This window comes from Podarcis filfolensis (genome assembly GCF_964270895.1).
Source record: "Podarcis filfolensis genome assembly, chromosome: 2".
Taxonomy (NCBI): domain Eukaryota; kingdom Metazoa; phylum Chordata; class Lepidosauria; order Squamata; family Lacertidae; genus Podarcis; species Podarcis filfolensis.
The window spans coordinates 70,539,166-70,564,342 of NC_139605.1; positions in this window are offsets into that span (position 1 = coordinate 70,539,166).

The window sequence follows — 25,177 nt, forward strand, 5'->3', positions numbered from 1 at the left end:
ATCCACACGGCTGTATTTTGCATTAGCTGAAGTTCCTAAACCACCTTAAAATGCAGCCCCATGTAGAATAATAGAATCATTGAATTGTAAAGGTTGGAGGGACCCCAGTGATCATCTGGTGCTGTGCAGGGATCACATTGCAATAGCATAGTCTGGATGTCCTCAGTGTATGACTTTGTCTAATCTCTCTAGATAGGCTTGGAGCTGGTTTCCCATCCTATGCTGGGAAGACATAGTCCAGCCATTGCTACCACCAAAGTCTCCACAGATAGAGCTGATTCCTAAAGGTTGGTGTGATTATGGCCTGTTCTACCTTCTCAGAAACAAGCATAGATTGTTTTCATTCCACTTATATAACAGTTTGTAACATGAATAGGAATTTCATCCCCAATTGCTCATGCTTCATAAATGAACATAGCTTGGAGACTGCCAAGGTCTATTTTATCTTTTGCCACTCTAAATTGATTATCGGCGCAGCCATTCACATATTTGTGGGTTCTGTCCTTTGCTTCAGTGGAATAAATCTTTCCCTGTTATTATTCGTCTGAGAAATCTAGTATCTCAGTTCCAAGCACAAGTATATCCCAATGAAATTACAGACTGGCACAATTAGAGACATTGTTGCATTATGTAGCATTCCAACCCCATGGCCACCCTCAACTTGTTTCCTTGGGAAATGTTGGTGGGTGGATTCTACTTTCACTCTGGTTTAACATTTTCCAGTGTTTGAGACTGAATTTCAGTTGGCTGGTTTTGCCTACCTTGTGCCTTGACCTACTTGTTCAGATCTTCTGGAACGATGCACCCTGCAGAAACCATTGCTTAGAGTCAATCTGCTCTTTGCTTACAGCACACTTTTGGTCCAGATTAAGAACATAAGAAGAGTCAGCTGGATCTGACCAATGGCCCATCTAGTCCAGCATCCTGGGAAACCTGTAAACAGGACCTGAGCAAAACAGCACTCTCCCCCATCTGTAGTTTCCAGCAACTGGTATTCAGCTGGTAGTACTACCTCTGACAATGAAGGCAGAGCATAGCCATTGATGGCCTTCTCCTCCATGAATCTGTCTAATCCACTTTCAAACCATCCAAGCTGGTGAACATCACAGCCTCCTGTAGGAGCAAATTCCATAGTTTAACCATGTGCTGCACAAAGTACATTCTGTCCCAGTGGCGTAGCGTGGGGGGTGCAGGGGAGGCCGGCCGCACCGGGCGCAACATCTGGGGTTAGGGCAAATCCACGGGTTAGGGGGCGCAAATCCACGGGTTAGGGGGCACAAATCCACGGGTTAGGGGGCGCAAATTACTTGCCTTGCCCCGGGTGCTGACAACCCACGCTACGCCACTGTTCTGTCCTGAAAATTCCAATATTAAACTTCATTAGATGTCCACGAATTTTCATGTTCTGAGAGTGGAATAAAAGCTTTTATCTATTCGCTTTCTCCATTGCATGCATCATTTTATAAATTTTATAAACAATATCCTTTTTGAGGTGAGGCATCCAGAACTGTATGCAAATGCAGTCACATCATAGATTTGTATAATGGCATTATATTGACAGTTTTATTTTCAATTCTTTCCCTAAGGGTCCCTAGCATGAAATCTGCCTTTTTCACAGCCGCAAGCAATGCTTATGAGGCTGGGGGAGAGCTACTGCCTGAGTGATTCAGCCTGGGGCAAGGGGTGAACTATATTTACTACAAGAACCATTCCATTTCTATTTAAATATGGCATTTTTTTCAAGTTTATGAAACTGAAGAAACAAAGCCAACCACGTCTAAAGAGCATAATCCGTCCTTACATCTAAAAGGACACAGAGCAGCCCTTACATGCTGAGGGTAGATGATGGCAATGTATTATGTGCATTTAATTTATTAGTGGCTCGCCAGATACAGAGTTTCCAAGCGACTTAGAAAATTTTAAGAGCACAAAGCATGACATAAAATAAAAAAGAACAATAAATCACTATAAAATCCGACAATAACCCACAAAACCCAACCAATAAATCAGCAGCAAAACCATATAATCAATAAGCAGTAAAAATCTTCATACTCCAGCAAATGCCTGGGAGATAGTACAGAAGCAGGACAGCTTGGGTGTGTACCCACATGTGTTTTTCTCCATGACACAACAGCCAGTAGCAGAGGGAGCAAAAACTTGGCAGGAACATTTGCAAACCAGTGGACTAAGGCAAAGGTTTCCTTGGTTTACCCAGTGCTGAGTCAGTACCTAACTCTGTAATGGATTGTTTGGAGCAGGTCTTGCCCTCCAGCTTACTTACTGGGCTCTAGGAAGGTTATGCGAGATCTTAGATGACCCCTTCTGATTCAGCACCCCACACCCCACTCATCTATCTATCTAACTATTTATCTAGCATCTATCACCCACCCTAAGCTGCAATCATGTAAGCAGGGCTTTGTTTTCAACCAGAACTTGCCAGAACTGGCACCTCTCAGGTGAACGCTATTGCCATTATAAGAGAATAAGAGAGGTGTTCATGGTGAGTTCCAGCACCTCTTTTTCTAGAAAAATAGCACTGCATGCATTATGTGTAAGTTATTGGACCACTGTGTAGATTGGCTTAAAATGCTCTTCTCCTCCATTCATAGTAGGGGGGAAATTGGACAGGTATTTCCCCCTCTCTTGGGTCTTCTCTGAGTATTTAAAGTTCTAGAGCTTAGCTTTAAGACGTTTCATGGTTTGGGACTTGATAGAACCTCTTCTCTCAATATGAGCCTTCTTAGTAAGTACTGAGACCAACTTTGAAGGCCCTCCTTCAGTTATCCACCGCTCTTGGAGATGTGGTGGCTGGCAAGTGGGGAGAGGTCCTTCTTGGTAGTAATGCCCTATTTGTGGAATATTGCCTTAGAACCTACCTTGATGCCATTTTAGAGCCCAGTGAAGTTCTTTTCTGTGTTGTTGGTAGTTATATATACAGTATATATATTTATATATATCCCTCCTTTTCCCAGATCAAGGCTCAAAGTGAATTGCAGAAATTAAAGTAACACAGATAAAATACAAAAAGCTGAAAACATATAAAAGATAAAACATTTACCCAGGCCTGATATCTATACTATATATACTGCTATTTTTTTAAAAAAAAATCTGCTGCTTTTATATTTGTTTTTATTGTGTGGTTGTACTTTTTATTGTTTTATATTCTTGTAACACTTTGACTGTTTTTCTATTGGGGGAGGCTATGCATAAGAGGAATTTGGTGGTACCCACAGAACCACTTCAAATGACATGTTATCCCAGAATACAGCTTTCAGTCCTCTCTGTACATAAATATTTGACAGTGGTAAAGAAACGGATGAGCTACAGTAATAATTATTTGCTCATTTGTAATGTGGGTTGTTGTCAAGGAGACAATTTTAGGTTGCCAACATACCGTCTCCTTTTGAATGATTTACATGACCATTTTTTTTCACAGCTAGAAATCCACACACACACCGACACACAGAGAGAATGTATCTTTTGAGATGGGAAGCCATGAAGTGGCACAAACCACACAGATCGAGAAGTAGATATGGTTTTTATTTTCTCCCAGATTGTGGAGTGTTTTCCTTCCAACCATTTCTAGTGACCTAAAAAGCAGGAAGATCAAACTCAGCTTTCTTATTCTATTTTACTTTTACTGCTGTGGGTGTAAGTTGGAAAGTGAAAACCTTTTGTTATGGGTTATTAGTTCCTCTTGCGCTCTGCTAGTAAACTGCCTTGAACTGTAATCCTAAGTGCCTCTGCTGCCTAGCCAGCCTTCACAGAGTGGTGGGGGCCACACCACATCCACAGCCCTGCCACACCAGGGCAAAGGGGGGTGGGACAAACAGATTATTATGCTAGCCTGGAGCTCATGCAGTAATTGGTCTAAGATGGGATCCAGTGTCATCACATGAGAGCAGCAGGACTGGCTCAAGGTCCAATGGATCCTGGGCCAACAAAGCGCATGGCAAGCTCCATTGCGTGGATTTCCACTGGCTGGTGCTAATGGGGATACTGCCAGAGATGCTTCTACCCCTGCACTTGGCAGATGGAAATGTGATCTTTGTGGTAGTGAAGTCACGCTGGCTTCACTCTGTAGGTAGCATCCAATGGGAGGCTAGCAGGGCTTGGCAGAGGGACACCTCTGTCCAGTTCAACAGAAATGCAACCAGCCTGGTGGTGCAAAGGTGACTTGGATTGCTCTGCTAACCTCTTAACAAAATGCTAACTTGAGTAATAGTAGATTCACAGAACTATGGTGTGATTCAGTCTTGTGCCTCCACATGGCAGCTTTTAATGTACAGACAGGTCATGGATGTAGCTTGGAATGTGTGGCTTCTGTTTGTTGGGTGGAAGAATTAATGGCTCATCAAGCAATCGATGTCAGAAACACTTGGTCTCCCATTATTAAAAATAATGAAATAAACACACCGGCTGCCTCCCAGAAAAACAGCTGCTTCTTTGTGCATCTTTCAAATTTCAGCCCTAATATATTTTTGGAAGAGGTGCACTGAATCACATGAGCAGAAAGAGCGCTGCTCTAGGCAGTCCATTTCTTCTAGCTGTCAGGCTCTTTTGTTTTATAGATTTTGTTGGCTCTATAAAGCACCTTGACACACTTCGCCAGACCTCTGGCTTCCTATCTCCTCCATTTTTTTTCTGACTAAGTGAGATGCCACTTTGAAAGGCGCTGATGCATCACTGTTAAATTACACCCACGGTATGTGCAGACAGCCATGGAGTGAATTTACTCCTACTTACCAGCTCAGTGTTTAATTCATTTCAAGCACAGAGTAGCAAGGGTGGTAGTAACAGAAAAATAATATGGTAGATTGGCTACACAGGTTAGACAACCAGGTCCAGAAGTGCCCCACCCTCTAGCTCATCTTCTCAGGTTTATTAGAGAATGGCTCCCACAACCTAATTTAGTTGTCAGATCTGAAGCACTTGACATCCCTTAACCAGGTGGCGCTGTGAGTTAAACCACAGAGCCTAGGACTTGCCGATCAGAAGGTTGGTGGTTCGAATCCCCGCAACAGGGTGAGCTCCCATTGCTCGGTCCCTGCTCCTGCCATCCTAGCAGTTCGAAAGCATGTCAAAGTGCAAGTAGATAAATAGGTACTGCTCTGGGGGGAAGGTAAACATGCTGGCCACATGACCCAGAAGCTGTATGCGGGCTCCCTTGGCCAATAAAGCGAGATGAGCGCTGCAACCCCAGAGTCAGCCACAACTGAACCTAATGGTCAGGGGTCCCTTTACCTTTACCTATCTGCATACAGTGTTCCTGGATTTTTCTATTACTTTGCTCACACGAACGGTGGCACCTTTAAATATCTGTAAGCATACTACTCATATTAAGACAAATGTTCAGAATTCAATAGCATACACCTTCTTACTCAACTCCCTTCACTGATAATTTAAGATTACAGTAGTAGGCCACTGCACTGACATCATCTCACCCCGTCTAGAATCCCTGAATAGAAACACACACCTTCGCTTAAACACACAGTCGTTTGAGTTCAGGCTAAGCCTAATGGTACCTGGTGAAGGTAGGGGACAAAACAGGGGCTGAAGCCATGTGCTAGCTTACCATTTTCTGCCACCAAAACCCAGTATTTCGGAAGCAATATTCCTTCTACCCCACATCCCATCCCATCCCTTCCACACCAAGTTATCCTGGTATTCAGGGCGGAAATGATAGCTCTTCTTCTTCGGAGAAGAGGCTCACTGGAACCTAAAAATTATGGTGTGAGAAATTTTTCACATAGAATCATAGAACTGTAGGGTTGAAAGGGATCTCAAGGGTAATCTAGTCCAACTCCCTGAAATGCAGGAATCCCCGTAAAATAATCCCTAACACAAGCCATTGAACCTCTGTTTAAAAATCTCCAGTGGAGAGTCCACCACCTTCCCAGGCAGTCCATTCCATTATCAAACTGATTTTCCTGTCAGCTAGTTCTTCCCAATGGTTAGGCAAAATCTCCCTTATTGTAATTTGAGTCCATTGGTTTGGATCCTCTGGAGCAGCATCTTTGCCCCATCTTTGAAGATGGTTACCATCACACCTATAAAAGTACTCCTCACCTGCATGCTTCCTGTTGGACTTCTTAAAAAACATAATTGCTCTCTAAAAAATTATTATTAATCTCTGTCCACTCAGACATAACTCTTCACTCCAAACAGACTTGAAAGGAAAGGTGAAGTTAAGGACAATCAAACAACATTCTTTACAACCCTATCACTACCTAAGAGCTAATGAGAACAAAACCGTACGCCTGAATTACAACTGTCACTGATTCTCTGTTGTACAATATGCAGTGGGAGAAAACACAGTGTGATTTGGGAGCCTAGTTCACCTTACCAAGTAACTGCAAAGGAAGGGAAATTGCTTTCCCAGTCGATTTTGCCCAAAGGTACTATCATCATTATTTTTAAATGTGTTATTTGTTCTTCTGTATGTGGAGGCTCAGTTCTTCTGAGAAAGAGTGAATTTAAAATGTTTAAAATATGGAAAGTATTATGGTAAGCAGTTTGTCCTTTGGTTTCATGCATTTTGCTGCACTTTGTGGAGCTGGTTTTTTGTGTTTTGTTTTTCTAGCAATAGCACAGGGAGAGGAAACAAGTACAAATGTAGTCCTGCTGGACTTTGCCACCTAGTGTCAGGTGATGAGAGTTACTGGGATTTGTTTTTATTTCCCCCTCCCACCCAGATTTCACCAGTTTCCTTCTTGTCCTTCCTCCTCTACACAATATTTGTGAGCTCATCTGAATATGATCTTCTGCTCTTCTGGCAGCCGCACTGAGGCATCAGTTGTTGCAATGTGAGCTGAAGTGATGAAGTTTCAACAAACAGGGAGTTATCCTGATCTTTATGGTATTGTGGATCCTAGGAGGCATGGAACATATTTGTGCCAGAAAAGAACCAAGAAAAGGCAGAGCAGTTGATGTTTTTGGAGTCACTGGCAACTGGCTGACTCCCTGTCCAACACTCCATCAGGGTTTTGCATGCACAATGCGCCTGAGTAAATGAAGGACAGGGTCAAATTATTTATCAGAAATAAACAAAACAGACATAAATAAGGAATTCAAGAGCAAATTACATCAGTATGAGAAGGCAATAAGGTTGGGAAGCTATAGATCGTTCAAGGTATCACCAAGACAAATGATACCAGTTAGAAAATGTCCTTCCAAGAGAGAAATATTAAGCTACAGCATCTATATGTCTTCCTCTGCTAGCCAGTTCAATGATTCAGAAACTATCCCACAGGAGAGGGTAGAACACAGATAACATAGATATTTGCTTTATTCTGATGTCCCTCCTGGCTAAGATTCTGACAGATTTATTTCTCTCTCCACATGTACCCCTCTACTTGTTGACAGATTTGTCTCTCTCTCACACAAACCCCTTCCAGGAATAAACTATAGGGTAATTCTGAGTGCGGGAGAAGGAATGGGGTTGTAGTGATAATCTCAGGTTGCAGGAATCTGCTCTCAACAAAGGAAAAATAACAGCATTGTGATGCAGAACAACATTAAACTGTGTCATAATTGATCAGACTAGAAATGCTACAAAGCAGAACAAGTAATGTTTGGCATTTGAATGCCTGCTTTTAAGTTTTGGGATTTGTAGAACTGCTGCTACAGCTTCTTTGAACATGACCAGTGAGATTAATATGCTGAACAAGATCCTTGTAGCACCAGGAGGGTGTCTGGTTTGTTTTTTACATGTAAAACAATAGCCTCTTCCTCCTTATCATGCATGCACCAGTAGGGCTGTTAGCTGCTAATCAAATGAATCAAAGTTAAATCAGAAGGCAATGAGAACAGAAATATTTAAACAAGTTATTCTCTAGAAAATTGAAATAAGTGCATGTTTGACAACTAATATATATTCATCCCTAGGAAGAGAAACTTGAATGAATCCCCTATCTACGTGCATAGTTTTAGAACATTAAGTGCTTTTGGTTTTAAATTTGCAGGCTGTAATCCAGGTTTGGAATGTGATCAATGTGTTGCTTTCCTTATGATGATGCTCGGCATAATCCAGCCATAGTGAATTGCAAATTTGTCTCACTGAAAATCCAAGAGAACTAAGCTACTTGCGACTAATGGCCCATTCCATTACATTCAATGGGGCTTCATCACAATTAACTTGTGTGGAATTACGTCCAGTGGGAAATGAAGGTGTCCTGGTTGCCCTTAATTCTGACTTTGCACTGTGGGCATTCAATGAAAGAGGGCCTGTCATGAAATAGATTTCATGTGTGGTGGAACATCTGTAATTATGAGGTCTTGGTAGTTGCTAATATGCACATATATTTCATGTGTTCTGAGAATGTGCAACACAATGCAGGTCATGTTTTCAGAAAACAATACCAACCTGTGAAATTTCCTCCCCACAGAGTGGTGCCGTCATTACGTAATTTTTGCCACATGCTGAGAATGCACTTCTTTACCCTGACCTTCAGCACCTGAGTTTCTCTATATTTTGGAACTCATCCTCTTCTCTTAATGAATGCTCTTTGCTATGCTTGCACTAGCTCACCATCGCTCTGCTTTCATTGGCTCTTTCCTAAGGTTCTAAAGGCGGGGGCAGAGTAAGGGGAGGAAAGTAGAGAACTCATGTTTATAGTAAATGACCTGGGGTGGTGATGGTAAGGGAAGGCTTGCAGGGAGGGAAGGCCTTTCTCTCTGTGAAGAGGAATAAAGTGGTGGCTGTGTGGTGTAGTGGTTAAGAGTGGTAGATTCGTAATCTGGGGAACCGGGTTCGCTCCTCCACATGCAGCTGCTGGGTGACCTTGGGCTAGTCACACTTCTTTGAAGTCTCTCAGCCCCACTCACCTCACAGAGTGTTAGTTGTGGGGGAGGAAGGGAAAGGAGAATGTTAGCCGCTTTGAGACTCCTTTGGGTAGTGATAAAGCGGGATATCAAATCCAAACTCTTCTTCAAACAATGGCAGAAGTTTGAGTAATGTAGGGATGGATAGACACTGAGGGAAAAAATGCCAGGGGACATTAGGCAGCCTCTCTGCCTCCCATGCTTGCAGAAAAGCCCAGCCAAGGACATCATGGCCTTTTCAGAAACCGTGACCACCTGAGAAGACTGCAGATGGCAGACCACCCAATAAATTATTTGTAGAATGAATGAAACATTCCCAAACTCCCTTTGATCACTTCAAAACTAAGGTAAGAACAACAAACCACTGTGTGAAAAATTGGCGAGAATTTCACAAAAAACTTTCCCTCCCGCAATTTCTTTTGTCTATAATTGGCAGAGTGGTTGAGAAAAATAAGTAAGAATTTTTTGGCAAAGTTTAAATAATAACGGAGTGATTGTTTGAAGCAACTTCTAATTGACTGCAGGAGAATTCTAGCTTCCTATCGACAAGTACAATCCTCCAAAGGCTGTCCTATTAATCTTTTAGGTATGCTTCCTGCCCCCCCCCCAAGAATCTACATTCAATATTGTCAGGGAATCAGGAGCAGGAGCAATGGGGAGAGAGGATTGGGAGAGCGAAGGGGAAGAATCCGAGGGAAGCGTAGGGGAGTATGACAGTGGCCCGAGAGATTCCATGAGCTTCTCCAGCGAATCAGAAGATTCCCAGAAGGGGGCGCCGATGGTCAGGGCAAGGGGGGTCCCAGGGGGGACGCACCAGAAACAAGGAGCCAGAGGGGAACCCCAAAGCAGCAGTGGAGGATCGGGACCAGTTTCCCCACCAGAGCGTAGTGGGGGGGAAGAGTCACATGTGTCAGGGCCAGCGTCTCCTCCGGAGGGGAGGGAGAGTAAGTCAGGGCTGACCACGCCTCCATCGGAGAGTGGGGGAATGGAGGTGAGGTCAGTTGCAGCTAGCCCACCCGAAGGGGGAAGCAGTGACAGCAGCAGTGAAATGGTTAGGAGGAAGACTGCTGGCTGGGCGCGCGCGCCAAGTTCAAATGTACAGGCGCGCGGGACAGCAGGAGACCCGGATGGGGAACCAGCTCCTAAAGCCCGCTGGAGGGAGGGAGAAGGCTCAGGGGAATCAGCGGCAGAAGAGGCTAGGAAGGGCGAGACCCCGGCGGGCAGGCGGACCCAGAGGAGGAATGAGCAGCGGAAAAGGTGGAGCAAGGCGAGGGTCTTAAATTGGTGTACAGGGGGAGGAGATTCAGAAGGGTCATCAGCGGTCTGACAGTTGAGACGTGGGGCTGCGCGCTGCGGCTCTGGAAGTGAAACTGAACTTCAATAAAGACTTTTGTATTTAATTAGAAAGCAGCGTTGGTCCTTTGTGAGCTGGGACCTTGGGCAGCCTTGACAAATATGAAAAGTGAGTGCATTGGTGTGTTGTTGTTGTTGTTGTTGTTTTAAAAAAATTGCCTATGATCCAACAGAGCTGTGAGGATACTTAAGCTCCATGGAGTCGATCAATTTTAGCCTTTTTGACTCCAGGTTGGACAACCTGTGCAAAGTTTTCATTTCAGGGCATATCTGCACTCCTTTAGCGAATACTGCATATTATATACTTCTCCATAGTGACCTTTCAGATGCTGATGTTCACTTGACATTGCCAAGATGGTGTTAGGCATTCTCAGCATTTATACAGAGGGTAATTAAGCATGGCAATAAGGCAATAAAAGAAACTGCAACAAGGAATAGGCTCCAAAAACAAATTAGACAAGCACTTAGAGTGGGAGAGCATTACAGAATGCAAATGCAATCGACCAAAGCAGAGAGAGAGAGAGAGAGAGAGAGAGAGAGAGAGAGAGAGAGAATAAAATTAGGAGGAACTATTTGCTGCAACTGCCTTTCTGCCCATCCTTTGTGAACCCCATTACCTATCCTTTCATAAAAAATTTAGCAGCAGAATACAAATGGCCTTAATATTTTAAATGAAATGAGACTGATGAATTTGCACTTGTTGAAAGACTGCTATGGCAACAAAAGAAATTCAATTAAAAAAATTCAAAGGCACAATGACACATTATGCATGTTACGATTATGTAGTTGGGAGTGGATGGGTGAACGCAGATTTACACAAACACTCCACTTTCAGGTGAAAGATGGGAGAGGAGTATTAGATAGCCAGTGAGTGTGGGGAATGAACCCATTAGTCCTTCAGTGATGGGGACTGTATTTTAGTCATATATGCTTAGCTGAAATCCTTTGTATGTGGGTTTTAATCTTGTTGAACATATTGATAGAGATGTTAGAGGTAGCAAATTATTATAGTGGTTGTGTGGAATGGATGGTAAATGAAATTGGGTGAGTAGTGTATGAAGAATCTGTTATGTTCGTTGAAATTTTACATAAGAATGCCTTGCAATGTTCCCTCACTTTATACTGATAAGGTGTTTGTCTATGACAGTGGTCACCAATCTTTCTGGACTAGTGGGCGCATATTGAATTTTGAGAGAGTGGTGGGGGCATCAGTCACAAAATGGCTGCCATGGGGAGTTTGGCATAACACAGAATTAGAGAGACAACCATCTCCAACAAACTTTTGCTTACCATGAGAAGTCAGCCATATCCTGCTAGTCCTGATTATGGAGACCACACAAACAATCTCTCTCCCTCTTCTTCCCTCTCCCTCTCCCCCCCCCCCCCTTGTACTTATTGGATATTTATGTCTTTTTATCTATTGTAAACCATTTTGAGATCTTCAGATAATAATGTCTATAAATGGAAATAAAATATCACACAAGCCTAATTTATCACACAGATGACACTTAAGGAGTGGAAATTCCATGTATTCTGCATGCATATATAGGGAGTATCATGTGTCTTCTTCTGATTAGAAATGCGGGGGGAATAAAATTCAGTTCATATTTAAAAGTGAATCTATCTAATCTGCACTTTCTGAAACAATATGTGAACCAAAACAGAGCCATCCTTTGGAATTTGCACTCATCCGAATTTTGCAATGCAGTTCTTCAGCCCACAAAAACACATATACTGGGGTAAAGTATGCATAACAATGAATATATTCATGAAAACTACATGCAAAAAATGCCTTCTGTATGGGGAAATTGCTTTTTCAAAAATCTGTACGTTAGCAAAATTGTATACAGAAAAGTATACATTGGGGGGAATTCTACCCTAAAATGCTGGTGGATTTTCAGGAGGACTTAAGATTGGAAGAATGAACAACTAAGAGAAACTGACTGATTTGTCAATCCCTACATCATTATATTGGCATTTGCCACTGCCTAGTTAAGATATTACTGCTTTAGCAGGCATTTGACCTGTCAGGTTGAGGAGTTTGTTGAACCAACCCCTTGTTTCTAAAGTTCTTGCTGTTAAACTCCAAATCTCAGCTGATAAGAGAAGGGTAACTGTAGATTGACCATCACAATTTATTTCACACCCAAGAGCTTTCTGTCCTTTTCACTGGAATATATTTCATGGTATCCCATGAAGGCAGCTCTCCACCAGCCAGCTAATAGGCTTTTGATGAGACCATTTCAGATCGCTTTGGAGATGTATTATAAATGTTAATTTGCTCTGTTTATTTAATGAAACTTGTTGAGACTAATCCTCATTTTCTAGCAAGTGTAAGAAAAAAGTTCCATTTAATTAAAATTAATGACCTTCATGCCTACAAAAGATTGCCACGCTCAGAGGAGAAGATTTAACACTTTGTTCAAGAGGGAAGTACAAAATGCCAAGCTCTATTAAATAGGCACAAATCACTGCAAACGATCATCACTTTTGAGGTAAAATAGAACTTTCACTGGGGGGTGGGGAGCAGTTGCAGAAGCTTTTGGTGTTTGGAAGCTTTACAACAAGAGGAATTTTAAAAAAACAGAAAACCAACTGAAGCAATGAATTGATTCCAACTCATATGCCCAAATAATCATTTCACATCCCTTACTCCTATTTTTCTAAGAATTAATTTTGCAAACAAGACGGAAGAAATACACTTTAAAAGGCAATTTAAACTACTCCTTCTTAATAGGGCAATTTTATACACGGTGGGTTTTAGGCATTAATGACTAAATTATGGAAAGGGCTCAGACATAAAATAATTTGATTAGGGGAATGGTGAAAGAAGCATAGTTGTGTGCTGCCATTGATTATTCACATCAGGTAGTACTATATAAGCGAATATGGCATCCTTTCTATAGATTGTATAATTTATTAAAGAAGTGGAATGTGTGTGTTGTTGTTTTTTTAAAAAAATCCCTCGATACTGAACTGTTGAAATTGCTTTCTTTCAAAAGTTAATGGATGCATTTAGCTACCATAAAAAGAGAAGGAGGTAGAGAGAGAGAGAGAGAGAGAGAGAGAGAGAGAGAGAGAGAGAGCTCAGATTAAATTCAAGGGCAAATGTAAAGTTGTTTTTTTTACTAATTTAAAAATAACAAAATATGTTATACATCAAGTGGAGGAAACTACTACCTTACATTTTACTGCACAGGAACACACACACTGGCTCCAAACCAGCTAACGTTATTTGCAAACGAGTACTATGGAAAACATTAGCTTGGACCTCAAATTGCTGTACTGTTCACATTAAGGAAAGGGTCATTTCTACCAAATTCACAGCTTTCTATAACCTACCACATACCATTCCCAATGGGTTTCCAATATCACAGAGCATATTTGGGGTGAGGAGTAGAGTGTGGAAGGTAAGTGGGGCACAACAGGGCCATAACTTTCTCAGAAAATAATTTTCTTTTCACTTTTCAGAGAATTTGTATCTTTGAGCTCCCCCTGAAGAATATTTGGTGGAAAGATCTGAGTTCAGCTGTGGATCCACTTGTATTATGAGAGCACACTAGCTACCTCCCAACACCACAATTGCCAGTTTAGCCAAATGAAGCAAGGAGCCTTTACTATACATAGACGCTCCCTGTGCATTAAAACAGGGTTCTAACACATGGGAAGCCTCCACAGATAGGTGCTGAGGTACTGAGAAATGCTCCTTGTTCCTATCAGACAGCATGAGTGTGTGTAAAATCAATATTGTGTGATCTGCACAGTTAGGACTTCCCATGATAACCTTAACCTCGTTGGGGATTGATATCTCTGCACTTTTGTGTTATGACACACTTCTCATGGCAGCCATTTTGTGACTGGCATCCCAACACTCTCTTAAAATTCAAAAATGTGCCTACTAGTTCAAAAAGGTTAGCAACCCCTGTGCTATAGGTTCCATACCCCTGTCCCAACTGAGCTTCTGCCCAAATGGCAAAAGTCGGCGGACGTGAATCATAGAACAATCTGTGCTTGGATTGGTCATGTATAATTTGTTCTATTGCTTTCTGTGACAATTACTCCCAATAAATCATTAATAAATAAATTTATTAATTACATACCTGTTTTACAAGAAGCAACTCAAAGTGACTTACAAACTCAAAATAACACATGCATTTAAACCAGCATAAAAGCTAATACAGAATAGAATTTAAAACTCATTCATAATTTTAAAAGCAGGACTAAAACAGCCTACCCACTGAAGCAGGCCACAGATAATTAACAGCCAAAGGCCTGGCAGAAAAGAAATATTTTTGTCTAAAGACAAGTCATAATGGCACCTGGCATGCCTCCCTGGGGAGAGTGCTCCATAAGAAGGGGCCACCATGGGCCCATTTTCATGTTGACACCCTCCACACCTTCCTCACAGCTGTAGTTTCTGGATCTTCTTCAAAAGTAGCCCCATGTATAACACAGTGCAGTACTCTAGCCTAGAGGTTACCAGGGTGTAGACAACATTGGTCAGGCTGTCTCTGTCCAGACAGAAGTACAGCTGGGCCACCAGCCAAAGTTGATGGAAGGCACTTGAATCTCAGGCCAGAAGTACCCTGCCCCAGCTAATCACCGTCAACGTTGCTGTTGCTGTTGTATTCTACCAATAAGTACCCAGAGCAGTTTACAACAACGATACATTGGAAAATTAACACAAGAATTCACGTACATACATCGCCTCCCACTGCCACAGTATGTATCTGAATCTATTGAAATCAGTATTTGAAGTTCAGCATCTATGGCCTAACATTTCAAATTTTAAAGTGGATTCCTCTCCAAGTACTGGCCTGTGCTCTTGTGTAATTCCAAAGGAGCTTTACTATCAATATTTCTGGAAAAGGAACATATTTCTTCCTTCCCTACTTAGTCACTCCCCCCCTCCCCACATCACCAGACAAAGCCAGTTTATTTATGCTATTTCTGCTGCAGTGAATTTACTCCAGTTCTGAACTACTGGGAGCAACATAAACAGGAAAGGCAAAAGATGGCCATGTTTGCTAAAGAATATTGAATGGTTAAATAACTCCAGTTATGGGTAGACGCGGCACATAATCTGGGATGATTTATTGCTTTGGGGGATGGAAAGGTTACTTTCTTTTTTCTGCAGTTGTCAATAACTCTGCACCACAGATGTTAGTAACAGAAAGCAATCATTTCTATATAGTGATGCCCTGTATGGAAAGGCAAAACAGCCTGAGCTGGTTAAAAAAAATAGACCCATTTTGCTAAAAGACCATTTATCACCATTATCATTATTTTGATTTCTTGCCTACCCTCTGCCACCAGTTCCCAGGGCAGATTACAGCAATATAAAAATACAATATTAAAAATATTTTAAAATGTCAGTCACATGAATAGTGTGTGTGTGTGTGTGTTTATCTCAGATGTAAAAGTCCAGGGTAAAGAGGTGTAAGTTCAGCATACTATGGAAACTACATAATGAAGGTGCCAGACATGGGAATTCCACAACTTAGGGACTATCACAGAGAATGCCCTCTCCTGAGCTGCCAGGAGAGCTGCCACCCTGCAAATATCTGCAGACAGTGGAACTACCAAGTTGGTCCACTCTGCTTAAGAAAAATGGCTCCTCAGATCTGTTTGAATGGCCAGTTCCCCTACTACTGATACTTAGTAGCCCCAGCAGAGCTCCGCAATGTTGACTACCCTGAGAATTGTCAAGCCCTTGTTCCCATGCTCTGGTCCTTCCTATGACCAGAGTCCAGAGGGACCCTGCTACAGCTGACAATGAGGCAGTGTTAACAGCTGATGCACCCAGATGCAATGGCGGAGGAACCCTCTCCGGCACCGGGGGCGGGATGCCGAGGGGCGGGGCAGCCCATACGGAGTGCGCATGTGTGGCAGCCCATACAGTCGCCGTGCGAGAGGCAGCCCGTACAGATGCCCGTACGGACTGCATGCCACCTCAGCCGCTCCACAGCTGGTGGGAGGCAGCATTGTGTCACACACACCCCAGAGTGGCTCCCGGGGCGGACCGCCCCCTCCACCCCCCACTTGGTACGCCCCTGCCCAGATGTGGCTGTACATCCATCCATAGATGAGAATATTGATAGGGATGCCTTTCCAGATGTGCATCCACGTCAGCACAGAGCCTTGAATGCTCTTGACAGGCTAGGGTGCTGGATTGGGTTGACATTCAAAACTTGTCAGGGACTACAATGAAATAATCAGATGTTATGCTATATAAACAAAGAATGCTTGAATTGGACCCTCATCTGTATTGGGTAAAGGCATAACCTTGTAGCATGTACAAATTAAGAAGCAGCATATATTCCTCCATTAACAATTCCCCTTTTTAAAAAAGCTGCATGTTCTTTTAATGGATTTCCCAGCTGCCTTATTCTGTACATATTGCTCAATAAAATATCGCCAGTTGCCTATGGTAAAATTTGCTCATTCTAGACCCTTAATGGTTAGCAAATCACCCACAATTTGAGATAATTTTCTATTTAACTTACCATGGCTAAGTAGAATCTTGACAAATTAATGTGTGGGAGTTGGATATCCTTAATTTTTTAATTACTAGATCTCTCTTTTTAAAACGGCAGACAAAAGCAAGCAAGGGGAAAGAATCTTAATATAATGCACAAGCTATTTAAAGACCACCAATTTTTACAACATTCTCTCATAATCAGCATTCTTTATAAGAGTATTTTGAACTTCAGCTATTCATCTCAAATATTAAGCAGCTTTCAAATTAAACATGAGCTTTTGTAGCTGAACTACCACCAACCTTCTCTGCTGATGTATTTTTCTAACCCTGCCAAAGAAAAGCATTTATTTTTACATTCATTATATTTTCAAATCGTCATTTTCTTTGGCATTCAAATGCACCATTTTACATTTTTAATTACTTTGTTAACGTTAAGTCATTTTTTCCCATATTTCAGCTGATAAATTTTCACCACTTGTCGAGTCTTGCCAAGTTGTGAATGGCTAATTTATTATACTTTTAAATGTGTAGTTTATAACAACATTTGCTAGAACTATATTTGAGATTACAGATATTTTAATTCCTACCTTTGAACCTCAACATGTTTATGTGCTGCTGAAATAGAAATGAATAAAAAGATTTTCCTCAAAAGGCCGTAATTTATTTGATAGCTGAAGAGTTAAAACTGTTGGAGTGCTTGTTATTTCTGCAATACTTTGATAATTATCTGTGATATCATTATAGGCATCACAGTGTAATTGCACTGTACAACCTAGAAGCCATTTTCTTTATAAAAAAATTAATCACTACAGTGGTACCTCGGGTTACAGACACTTCAGGTTACAGACTCCGCTAACCCAGAAATAGTACCTCAGGTTAAGAACTTTGCTTCAGGATGAGAACAGAAATCACGCGGCGGCAGTGCAGCAGCAGCAGGAGGCCCCATTAGCTAAAGTTGTACCTCACGTTAAGAACAGTTTCAGTTTAAAAACGGACCTCCAGAACAACTTAAGGTTCTTAACCTGAGATATCACTGTACTTGTATTCCTTCTTAATTTAAAGAATTGTTTGAATGCTGACAACAGATGTCAGATAAACATGGCCCATGCTTTATTAAGATGAATAAATAATAATAATATTCATTATGGTGTAGTGCATAATTGGTAAGGTAAAGTATGTATTTGCACTATGTAGAACAATTAACAGATTGTGTCCCTGAGTCCAAAGACTTCCGAGTCCAAAGATGCAATAATAATAATAATTTATTACTTATACCCTGCCCATCTGACCGAGCCTCCCCAGCCACTCTGGGCGGCTCCCAGCAGGGTATTAAAAACACGATAAAACATGAAACATTAAAAACTTCCCTAAACAGGGCTGCCTTCAGATGTCTTATAAAAATCAGATAGTTGTTTATTTCCTTGACATCTGATGGAAAGGCATTCCACAGGGTGGGCGCCACTACCGAGAAGGCCCTCTGCCTGTAACCTCACGTCTCGCAGTGAGGGAACTTTGCCAACTCTGCAGTCGAACAGCATCCACAGCGCTTAGAGAAAGCAGACACTTTGACTGGCCTGGCAGAAATGCAGAGCTAATGGAAGATGCAGGAAATTGTTAAGGAAAAATGTCAAAAATGAAGGTAGGAGAAGATACGTATATTTGGTTGGTGAGTTTCCTACTCACAAACTGTTACATGACATGAGAGATACAGACAAAAGGCTTATCAAAGGACTGGCTACATGCATACTGTGGTGCATTACTACTTATTAAATGGTCATTCAGTGCCACTCCTGCACACTTTCAAATACTACCTTAACCAAGGTTGCACTCCTAAACACATGTGTCAGAGGCTGGCTACAGCTGGAATTTGTTGAAAGCTTGAGTCAGCTGAACCTTGTTTCCACAGAGGCCCCCAAGTGTGTGAGAGATGTTTTTCCTCCTTGGCATACTATTAAGAGAGAGAAGTTGGGGTGTAGGGAGCAGCCAGAGGAGCAAGGTGTATATTTGGAAAGAAGGAAGTAAAGCATTGCCTTAGTGCAGGAGATGCAGAAGTTAAGCCACAGAGAAACTCTTTCTGGGTTAAAACCAGAGATGAGCCACGGATGTATGCTTCTTCCAGGAACAAAGGGAAAAGAGAAGGAATTTTGCCCAGTAACCTGGGAATAACTCAGTAATGAGACGAGTCTCAACACACCTCTAGTTGGAGCCAGTGGCTCACCAATATCTTTCTAAAAGAAAGATGAGGTCTGAGGGCTCTGAAAGCACTCATAAATTAGCTGCTCTCATCTGTAGGAGATTGCAGAATGAGAAGGATGCTGCAACATGCATTTATTTATTAGTTTTATTGGTATGCTGCTCTTTATGTATCAAGACTCCATTGTATTTTACAATCCTATGAAATGCAGTACCCAATAACATGCAACAATAAAAGTTATAAACCCAGGGATACTGTGGCGATCACACAGGGTCCCCGGACGTTTGACGGTCTATTGATCCCTGTGCCAGCACTATGATCACTTCCCCACTGCCACCAACCCATTTCTCTCAGGTACACACTGAGTCCAGACAGTTGTTAACATTAAAACAAACAATCAAGCTTATTTTATAAGCATGAACAAGTTTATGGTTTCAGATAACTTTTCTTGTCAGTTTCTTATCCTTAGTTTCTATACCGGCCTATACCTTCCTAATAACTTCTAACTGATTATACCAATTGTCTATCTGACTCCTCCTAACAGTTTCCCTCACTCTCTCACAACAAAACTAGACCCACCCACAGACCTCCCAACTGACTTCCAAACAAAACCAACTCTAACTCTAACACCTCCCCTTGGGTTTCCACTGGCCAGTCACTTCACACTCATTTAACCCTTTCCTTATGACCCACCTAGGAGGGCAAACGCCACAGATATGCACCAGTTTCAACTGAATGCTGAATCCCAAACCAAATCAGGCTGATTCAGGGTTGAGAAATCCCCACATGTCCCAGGGTTGGGTCAAACCACCCAAAGAAATCCACGGTCATCAGGAGGGGCAGGGATTTAGGTGTAAAAGTGAGGCAGGCATTTCATGGGAAGGAAGCTTGGGACACAGATAGAAAGAAGCAGCTGTACTGCAGGGGTCTGCTTTGCAAGTGCCTTCCCCACAGAAAAATAAAGCAGTGCCCCACAAGCCGGAATCCTCTATATATGGCCAAAAATGCCATTACTCCACAAACTCCGATATCCATATATGATGCACACTTTCAAATATCTCCCCAAAGTCTGAATGAATAAAAGTTCCTTAAACTTGCATTGAATGATCACCAGCAAAGTAAAATAATAATAATAAAAAATTCAAACTATCCTTAAAACTAGGCCTATGCACCAGATTTGGCTGAAGCCCTAACCACAAAAGGTTGCCAAACATCCTAAGGGAGGAAGTTCTACAGTTGGGGCAAGATTATGGAATTATTACAATCATTTTAGTGTGCCAGTATATGTGGAAAGTTTGCCAAAATTTGCATTACTTAATTTTATTTATTAAAATATTTGTATATTTCAGTTTCTTTTTTTAAAAAGACATACAAAAAGGGATTTCGCATGAAAAATAGAGACCAACCTACCATGTGTGTGCAAGTGTGCATATTTGTCTTAACCTGCTGTGTAAAATGCCTGCCCTGATCTAACTGTGGGACACTGTGTGAACAAGGCTAGGAAGAATTGCGACATGAAAATCTGGATTATTGCCGTCAGCCAGAGTAAACAATACTGGGACAGGTGGACAGTTGGTCTGCATAAGGCAGTTGTTTCTTCTCCTCCCATTTATCTATGTCTGTCACATATATCATTCCGTAGAGTGTGAGTGGACCTGCCCCAGGAGGAGAAACTAGACACTATATTTCTCAATGGGAAATGGCAGTAATTGGTGTGGGACGGTGATCATCTTTAAGAGCATCTGTTCATAGGAACAGAATACTGCATATCTGCTACATCATTGGAATAGAATAGTTTCCTTGCTTTGAACTCTCATACAATAGCTGTTATAGCAGATTGATACGTTTTTCCTAACATGTATGTTAGCCAAAACGATTATGCTTTCAACTTTACCTGTGAAAGTCGAGGCACAGAAGAAGGACCAGTAGAGGACAGTGTGATGGGACAGAGGCACTTGCCCAGGCAAGCGCATTATGTGACCCATGACAGCAGCAATAAAATAACCAGACTGTACAATGGTGATGGGATAAAATCAGGCCAAATCTTTATTGACACCAGCAGGCGGGGCAAGGGTTGGCATGGTACTGGGTCCCAGGATCAGTTCATCATTCCACAAGCCCCATGTTGATGGAATGGATCTGCTGGGTTTGGATCGGTCCAAACCTGTATGACAGGAGTTGGCCAGTGTTGAACCTTGCCATGCAGCAAGCCAAGCAAGCAAGGTCTCACTGGGGGACCAGGGTTCAGATTCCAACCAGGCAGATATCGAACCCATGCTTGGGTTTGCTGTGGTCTCCCCTCAGCCCCCTTATGGGGACCCCCTATACCATGTTGGTCCTGACCAATGCCATTTCCGCCCTCATACAAACAATGTTCTTCAGCCAAACAAAGGAAAGCCATAATTTCACTGAGGGAAGGGGGGGGCAAACCAAGTGCCAGTCAGGTTGCGAGGAAAAAAATCCTTTCTGGCCCTGTCAACCAATGACACAAAATTGCTCAGTGAAGGCTCTGACCCGAGGGTGGGCAGAAAGCTCTCAAAGCAAAATGGTTATGAGATCCAGGGAAAGCAGCCTTAAACAGGCTTTTCCTACCCCTCTTCAGCAAGGGCTCATGGGACAGCTTTTTCCCACCACACAGAGAAGATACTGGGCAAAATCTTACCCAGTATTTTGCTGCAATCTATGGGTCATATCGCCGCCGGTTTCTGTAATGCCCACTATATTTATGTATTTCTTTTAAAACAGATCACTCTAGCTCACACATCTTGGTTTGGAGGCTTCTGGCAATAGCATGCAACAGCTATATCTGGCCTCTTTCCAAATGTCTCTTCCATGTGTGTTTTCCTCTATACTTTGGCCTCTTTGAATGTCAAGCATATCCCCCTTTATTTTCATTGATTGATCTAGCCAGTCCTTTTTTTCTGCAGGTACATAGGGGTACGCATACCCCTAAACATCTTGGGAAGCTAAGTTTGGCCTCATTGAGTTGCAGTATTTCAATATGAGTAGGAAAATGAGAATACACCTAAACATTTTTTTTAGAAAAAAAAGCACTGGATCTAGCCTACTACTGCCATTTGGACATTCATGAAGAATTTCACTGTCATCCCTTAGGGATGTTCCATCTCACACTGGACCCTCTTCAGTTCCTGTAGACCTCCCCCCAGTGATCATTTTAAAAGCTTCTCTGTCACATTTTACTTTATTTTAAGCATGGTTCCATTCAGGTTCCATGTAAGCAAATAGTATTTGGTTTATTGTATTGATGACTATTTCCAAACTATGTATTTTTGAATTATAATGACTGAAACCTAATGGGGGGGGGAGCTGGGTTATGCAGCTAAGGTGAACGTGCATGATCCTGTCCATTGGATTCAGCCCCACAACTCCCTTAAAACAAATGTAGAGGGTATAATTGCAGAAATAAAAGCAACAAGGATTCTTGATATGAGCAAGAGTACTCTGTGGGTGGGTGGCCAAGAATATATATGTTCACATGGCAAGCTTACTACCTGGATCATCCATCATTAACTACATAGACTGGCGCTGTAGTCTAAACCACAGAGTCTAGGGCTTGCCGATCGAAAGGTTGGCGGTTTGAATCCCCACAATGGGGTGAGCTCCCATTGCTCGGTCCCAGCTCCCGCCAACCTAGCAGTTCGAAAGCATGCCAGTGCAAGTAGATAAATAGGTACTGTTCTGGCAGGAAAGTAAATGGCGTTTCCGTGCGCTGCTCTGGTTCGCCAGAAGCGGCTTAGTCATGCTGGCCACATAACCTGGAAGGTGTATGCCGGCTCCCTTGGCCTATAGAGCGAGATGAGCGCCGCAACCCCAGAGTCGTTCGCGACTGGACCTAATGGTTCAGGGTCCCTTTACCCTTTACCTATGCATTAGTAAGATGTGCCATACTTGTGCCTAATTACCGTTTGTGCTCTGAATGAGCAATTTTGTGACATCTTTACCATGTACACGGTTTAAACTGAGCTGGGAATTAAAATAGAAAGCCCCACATGGAGTGGTCAATGTACACTCCTCCTTCGATGAGGAACATTGTGATCCTTCCTAAGCAGATGAACTAAGAGATAAATTTGTTTAAAAAATCATCCCCAGCTCTACTCAAACCCTCCCCTTAATTCCAAACCTGTGGTCTTTAACTTTCCATCCTCAGTGTTTGAATGTTAGAAATAGTATGCACTGTACATGTGTGTTGTGTGAGGGGTGGAGATGTATAATTTATTTTTTCTTGCTTGTTTCTTTTCACACAGGCTGTCCAATCTCACATTCAGTAGTTGCAGTATTATAAACTATATCGCTCCCTCTTGTGCTTTTTTGACTTGTGGGATTTGATTGCATAGTACAGATAGGTCATCATCAAGTGTTATTGTTTTTATTTCTTTGCGCTTCCTTTTCTTTCTTTTTGTAAAAAAGAAAAAAAAATGCTTCACTGTAGCCCCTCCTTCTAGATAGCTGACCTTGTAATTTCTTGTCTGCTAAAGCATCTTAACACATGGCATTAATAATACCAAGCCATGTATCATCAGACCACACAAAATGTCCCCATTTTGACTGCATAATCACCTCTGTGATTTGTTCAGTGTGCTTAGAATGGGGAAAATCTCAAAATAATTGAAGAAAGCGGGAGCAGTTTGACAGTCGTCTGGCTGCTGTCTTGTCATTGCCACCCAGCACTTCATCTCCTACCTAATGGTTCTTGCTAAATGAAAGCAAAACATTATTGTTCACTTAGTGGCTAGAGACACCCCAGCATTTCCCAGTGCATGGAGGAAAGGGTGAAAGCGAGCATATTTATTTACAAATAAGGTAGATGTCTAATCCTGGCGAGTTATTAGCTTTTGTGTATTCAGGACTTGTCAAATGCAGCAGAACAAATTCCAAACAAGTTTTTCAGGGGTATGTTCACAAAGCCCTAGAACTGTAATTGGGACATACTAATAAAATCAAAATTATGGAAATAACCCATCGCTCACATTACTTACATAGTTGAAATCAACAAGAGCTATTTTTTAAATTTTTATTAAAAAACACCAGCTGAATTTCTAGGCAATTGGATGTTTTACATGTTGGGAAAGGTTGCCAATCCAGCTGCTTAAAACACCTGTCTACTTGACAGTCCTAGTGATGGATGGGTAAATTAAGCTGTAATTAAGGTTGGGCAAATAGCCAAAGGTTATATACAGCCCCTAAAGTATGGAGATGTTCATCCAAAATGTGCTCCTAAAAATTCACACACTTCTGCTTACAGAATCCAACCAGGGCTTTGAGGCTGCATTCTGAGGTCCTTGATTCATCAGATTTCTTCGACAAATTGTTCAGAAGTCAATTAGTGCTTGCCTGCCCCGAGAACAAAGTCCAAGGAGACCCAAATATTCCCTTCTTATCCCAGCCTGGCTGACATGACTTTGAAAATTAATGGTGTAGGAGTGCACTGACTTTTTTCTGATCTGCTGATAAGCTCAAAGAGGCTGGAACAATCCTTCTGCAAATGGACTAAGGCTTCAGCCAAGGTGAAAGTGAAATAACTTTTGCCTTCCTGTACAAATGTTAAAGTCCTTTCCGTCCTAGAGCTGGAGGCTTTGTGAAAGCCACATACTCTCACCAGGAAGTGCTGTCACCTGCTCACTTATGGGTAGGAGAAGGCTTTGGTTACTTGATGGTAATGAAAATGATAAGACAGCAATATCTGCTTAAAAGCATTACCCTTAGGTACTACTTCGCATGTGCTAGGAGTACATTCTGACACTAACAGTTTTAGAGCAGAGCCCATGGGTTATATACAAGGCTGCATGAACAGAGTAAAGCTCAGACAACAGGACTTCCCCGTCCCCTCTTCTCCCCAAGCACCCACAAAATCTACTCCCCCAACTCCCTGGAGCATATTTTGAGTTTGCAGGGGGCCTGCAGAGAAGCAGAACAGAGGATGAAGTTCATTGCACAAGTTCATTGCTATTGTTACGCAAGCAGAACAATAGCATTAAATACAGTGCTCTGGCTTTAGAAGCTGACTTCTAATTTGGAATAAGACTAAGGAGCTTCCAGACAGATAAGAGACAGATAAGGGAAAGGAAGCACCCATAAATGAACAAGTACAGACTTTCCATTCCCTCTGGTTTTGTGCACCCAAACAATAGGACTGGCCATAAAGCATACCAATAGGTAATGGGATAGGAGAAATGACCATTCCTGGTGGGATTCAGGGGTGGCACCAACAGAGAAGGGTGAACTTGTCATTTCTGGATGTTTTTACCAAGACTGGCCCTCCCATGAGACAGAATGAGGCAGCCACCTCCTGTAGCAATTGCTATGGG